Raw genomic sequence first — 6342 nt, forward strand, 5'->3', positions numbered from 1 at the left:
GCCCTGTCAGCGGCGGGCAGGCCGTGCCGGGCCGGTGCGAGAGTCCCGTCGGGCGCGGAAGCGCCGGCCGCCGCTGCGGCCCGCTTCGGTAGGTCTCAGGGGGAGCCGAAAGCCGCCGGCGCTCGCCCTCCTGCCTGGCAGCCCGGCCCGGGCGGCCCGGTTCCGCCGTGCGTGGAGTCAGGTTTGACCCGCCGGGCTGCAGGGACGCCCCGGTGAGAAGCTGCCTTCATTCCCGGGCTTGGCGTTCTGGTACCTACGGTAACAGAAAAGAACGAGCCGTTCACAGCGATTTTGGAAAACAAGAATGGCATTTCCTGCTAGAACGCGAATTTAAAGGCTGTAGTTACGCAGTTAATCACTCTCTTTAAGCGAATCTACGTAGTAGTGAAGCTATTTTAACGTCAGGCAGTCGTGCTTTTAGGACAAGTAAGCAGAACATTAGAAGGAAAATGTCGTGTTTATTTGGTCATGCGGTGTGGCATATTGCATAGATATACCTGTCCATGCCGGCTTCTAGGTAAAAGAGCACATGCCTTATGATGTGTGTTTTATTTAAGACCAGCTGTGTTGACCACTTCAGTCTGCACATTCCCACCAATCGTCATTATATGAAAGGATCGTGCTAGTTGTGTAACTGTGCTAAGTGTAGCCTAGGGAGAAAACGAGCTGTGCTAACATAGAATAGAAGCAGTTGTTTTAAAAGTTGTCTCCTTTTTTCGTTTGCAGTTTTACACAGATCTACAGTTACAGTTTCTAGAAATGTTCATGGTATATACACATACGTTTGCAAATAGTGTAAAAATATAGGCTACTTTTCACACCGTCTTAAAATCAGCCGCAGAATTTGAAATTTCTGAGGATATCCTATTGTTGATACTATTGGCCTCCTCACAAAGCTCAAGAGAGAGGGTGAAGGAATTAATTTCCCATTTCTTACTTACAGAAGCATCTGGACTCCCCAGCTTAGACTGTATAAGCTAAGCAGGTATTAAGGGACAAGCCCTGCCTATGGGGCTTGAATGGACAGGACAAAAGACAGAAGAAAGGAGAGGTAATGTGACTTTTGTAAGACCTTGTTTAGAGAGGATACTTGAGAAAGTTCAGATGATTTAAAGTGAAAAACTAATTTAAAGCCACTTAAATTCTGGATCTTAACTCTTAATAATGTACCCTTTAAATTAACAATGAGGGCTAATTTTGTGACGTTTATGTGTCCAATCCTTAAGCTTACACAGAAAGTCCTACTTCTGGAAACAGAAGCCAGCCATCAGACCTTTCAACTGTCTTTGACTCCTATGATGCTAAGACATTTTGCACCTGCCAAAAATTTGGCCCCTGGCTCTAGGGCTCTCGAATCCTTTAAAAAAAAAAAAAAAAGTTTGACATCTAACCATTGTTCCCAGGCAAAGTCCCTTAATTAGAAAAAGAAAAAGGTCAATTGAATAAGCGCTGGTTTCAGTAATTCTTTCTGCCATCACTTAAGTCAGACAATAATCCAAAGTATAGCACAGCCTGACATCAAATAATTTAAAGAAAGGTAGGACAACTGAAATACTTAACATTTCAGTTCAGCAATGCTTCAGAACAGTTATAAAGAATTAGGATTTTGTGCTCAGAAGTGTGTGGTTTTCCCACCAGACTCAAGTTTGCTGACATAGACTTCTTGTTTTCCAAACTTCCATGCAAGGAAAACTCATACTATAAAAGAATAAAACCCTTAACAACAACAACAACAAAAAGAAAAATGCTTTCATGTAGCCTTGACGTCGACAGTTGTCTCTTTTGCAAAACTATAGTCTCAGCAACCCCTCAGTGTGTTATTTTATAACCATTGTCCTGAAAACCACTATGAGTCAAAGCCTATTCAAGCGAGGGAAAGTGACATAACCACTGGTTACCAGTAGCAATGCAATGGCAATCTCTCTATCAGGGATACGCCACCGGTATTTACATAGTTACATAGCAGACGCTTAAAGAGATAAGTCATGGTATAAGGGAAGGGTTTCTAGCAGCACATGAATTCAAGATAGGGAATGGAAATAGATTATCATAGAAAATGTAATCAGCATTTGTGCTCTGAAAGGAACTTCCACAGTTTCTATTTACAATGTATGAAAGCATCCGCGGGGCTAGCTGACAGTCGGATCACTCGGGACTGAGACGAGTCTCAAAAAAGCACTGTGAAATGTACTTCTGGGAATTCTCTTACACCAGCAGGGATGTGGCCGAAACATTTCAAGAGAAAAGGGCAACTGAGCTGATGAACTACTCCTGTGGTGGGAGCTGTATGCTTACGGGGGTTCAGAACACAGACTGTTTTCCAAAGCCAGAAAACAGTTCAGACCTTGTCATGGATGGCAACAACTCTGTGACTTCTTAGGGGAGAATCCAGCTGGCTCTGCCTCTGCTAGTTCCTGGTATGTGTGGTGTTTGGTAAATGTTAGTACTTTGTGGGGTGTGACAGGTACAGAATGAGCTGTACAGTCACTAGTGGCAAAATATTTTAAAGCCAAGATACTAATTTATTGTTAACTAGGAGTCAAACAACTACAAAATAATTGATTCTGACATCAGGCCTGGCTCTGCAAAGATGGTTTTAGCAAAAACAGCTGTGTAAATTGAATATACATGCTCAATCTAGATATGCTGGGGTGTTTTTATATAACACATTGTGAAAGCATGGAGATTTCATACATTCATACATATATTCATGCATTTGGAGCAGCACTGGGTCATGAGTTGTACTTGATTAGAAAGCAAAAAAAAGAAAAAGAAAAAAAAAGCAACCCCCCCACCTACCTGCATTGTTCATGAGATCAAGAACGGATTTATCCTTCACTTAAACAGAAGTTAAAGCTAGGAGGTGACTCACTCCGCAAAAGCACATCTCCCTTGTATGATTTTTCTACAAAGGGAGGTTTAATTTCTTCCTTTTAATGACAATGAGCACAATACTGATCTTCTTCCAGCAGTTAATGGCTGGCATAACAGGCAGCATGACAGCATGACTACATTCTTCAGCCTTCTTCTACAGCTATAATCTGCATCACACTTTGAGACCACAAAAACAACCAACAAACCTGTTTCTTTCCCTTCTCAAACACAACTAACCCAAGTGTGAAATTCTACTAGAATTTAGTGCTGACAAAGCTCCTACTCTACTGGAAGTAGGGGTGTGAAAAGTCACATAACAAAGACAGCCACAGATGGCTTTTTTTTTTTCCAAGTGCTCTGCACATACTGTAATAGCCCATAGGCAAGAACAGATCTGGACTGATCGCCCATGGAGCTGAGCTAATTAAAAAGAAAAGAAGAGGGAGGTCTGACCGTTAACATCAGGGCGCTGCGCTAGCTTACGGCTAGAGAACAGGAAGCGAAGACACACGAGTTCTTCTGTGGGATTTTGCCGTTGAATCTCTGAATGACTTCTGGCAACTATCTTTAACTCTCCTTTTGCATTCTGCCTACTGTGACTACTCCTGCATGCACTGGGCAACTCTGCTATTATACACACGTTTTACATTAAAAAACAATCGAGTTGTATTTTAAATATGTTTTGGCTCATTAATCTTGAAAGAAAAGACATAGAGTTCCATATACTATAAAGGAAATGAAAGAAAAGGTGTAGTGGAGAAATTTATATGCCATCGTTAGAAAATTGCTAGAATTAAGACATTCACAAATACATTAGCCAGTTTAAAAATGCATGGCATCGTCAAATAGAGAAAGCAGCTAGATCCCTGGGGTTTGTTTTTAAGGGAAAACTACCAACAGAACCTGTGAAAGGTCCTTGTTACCTATTGGTTCGTGAATGTGTGTAATTAAGAAAAAAACCAGTGCCCTTCCCATGCAAACCTCCTACCTTCCTAACTGATGACTGACTAGTGATGAGCTTGACAAGACCTCGGGGCCAACAAAGTGAGCGTCCCATTCAAGTTGCTCCTTTCACCGCATGATACGGGGGATTCACAGTGTGTCCTTGAAGGGTAACCAAACCTAGAGGGAGTTGGGTAAAATAATTTCTGTTCAGACATACACAGATTCTTAGAAAGTTACTTGCGTTCTGTATTAGAATGAAAGGGTTACAGTCAGAAATTCAGTGGAATTCAAATTCAAGAGTATTTTAATTGCTAAGTAAAAAGATATTTCAGTGTTGAACAAATATTTAACACACAATTCACCATGAAGTTCTGAGAAACCTAACAAAAATTTGAAAGCTTGTATTTTGTAAAAAATGAGGAACTATCCACTAGCTACTCACACAAGCCATTTTTGTGGCAACTGCTGTTTTACTGGAAAGCTAATCTGTAAGAAGGAAAGCCCAAATGAACTCTTAAGCACAGAGGAATGAAAATCCCAAGTGCTTAAATACTCCTCAGTGTGCATGGTAAACTTCCAGTTACAGTAAACTCCTGCTTAATGTCTGGCAAGACAAACTTGAGACTAAGAGGTCCATCACCCCACATGAAGAAAACAGTCAGGAAGCTTTTCCATTTCTGGAGAACATGGCAATTGCTGTTACACGAGAACAACTGAATGAATATATTCTGTCTAGAAGGTAAAGGTATTTACGGATTCTTCTACTTTGACCAGTAAAAAAATACTTTGCAAATATCTTAAGCAATTTTACACCCATGCCAGCGCTCCCTTTGTCTGAAAAGACTTCACTTATGCTCTCAGCTGAGATACCTTTCCAGTTCAAAACCACATAAACCTAAACATTCAGAAGGGAAAGGTTATAACAAGGAACGTAAGAATGTATGTTTTGTTTCACAGCTTGTGGTAATGTAATTCCGGAAAGAAGATGAACAAGCTTTGCAAAGTAAAACCAAAAAGAAAACATCCCATTAATGCAATTTACAGTCCACTTGAAGTTATAGGAGCTAATTCCCCCTTATATGCTTTGATGTGACCTGAACACAGTAGTTAAGATGCAGTGAAGTTATTACCTACAAAGACAGCAAACAGAACACGCAGCTTTTGAACAGTTTGAAATCATGGCTGAGTGGTTTATTGAAACTACAGGACAGGTTTTAAAAGCTTTCTGGACCACAGCTGTTCAGCTGTCTTTAAATTGGTATGGACTGCTGTCAAAGAAGTCTCCTCTTAAAAAGTATGACAATGAAGTCTTTTTATGCCTGTTGTGATTCTTAAAATCCAGGAGCTGAGTCATCCTTTCCTACACAAACATCCATGGGAGTGTAAAAGGCCTCCTTAATCCAGGATTCTGATTTCAGTAGTTTTCTGCAGTGAGTGAGGGAGATAAAAGCAAGATCTACAATCACAAAAAATGAAAGAGAAGCATGGGTGGGTAGTACTACTGAGGTAGTGACCCTCAAAGCAGCTAGAATAAGCCAATGCTTCACAATGGTAGAGGCATGTGCTTTCTAAACTACCTTTGGCAGCCAGATCAGTCCTATAGTTCTAGGGCTCATGACTGTGCTGTCTTTGGGCCGTTGCTCAGTGTCTCCATATCTTTGCTGCTGGGGGAAAACTCGTTCAGGCAATGACTGAGTAATGCATCCCTTCTTGGCAAAGCCCTTAGGGACATACTTGTGGTCCCACGGCATTTAAATGAGACTTAAAACATATGCTTCAAGTTAAGGGAGTTCTTCCAACGTTTACTCATAGGGCAAAGCAGTAACTTAGAATAGAACAGAATAGAATATTTCAGTTGGAAGGAACCTACAACCATCATCCGAGTCCAAATGGCTGGCCAGTTCAGGGGCTGCCTGACCAATTCAGGGAACATCAGCCTATGCTTAACTGTTTTTCTGACCCTGAGGGCTTGGATATCCTCATACCTGTGACTTCCGTCCCAGCGGCTCTACTAGCCTCTTCATCCCAGGGTCTGACTTACACTATTAATGAGTATATAACTGTAGTGGTCTACAAGGTTACTGCCTCCTGCTGTTCACTATTGCCACAGTGCTGGAGGTTCTTGCCCACTAATAAGTCAGATGATTCCATTAACACTGAACATAAAGGAAATACATGAAACAAGAGGCAGGCGCTTCCAGTTAGAAATCTATGAGATTACTGCTATTTAGCCCACTCTGGTCAATCAGATAAAGACTTAGATTGCACCTTTCCACTTCTGCAATTCCATGGTATTAGTTCAGCAAGCTCAGTCAACACTTCTTTCTTGATCCACAGACTTCAAATTTTCTTCAAAATTAGCCTTTAAGTATCTGTAGCTATACCTCAGTCACTCAGTGAGAAGCCAGACAGCAATTGTACTTATGCAAAACTCAAGTTCACATTTGTCATACTAGAGCTCAGGAGTGTTTTTTTAATTTTATTTTTTATTTGAGATATTGCAGAGCTTTCTTATGATACACA

The sequence above is a fragment of the Phaethon aethereus genome (genome assembly GCF_964289735.1).
Source record: "Phaethon aethereus genome assembly, chromosome: 10".
NCBI lineage: Eukaryota > Metazoa > Chordata > Aves > Phaethontiformes > Phaethontidae > Phaethon > Phaethon aethereus.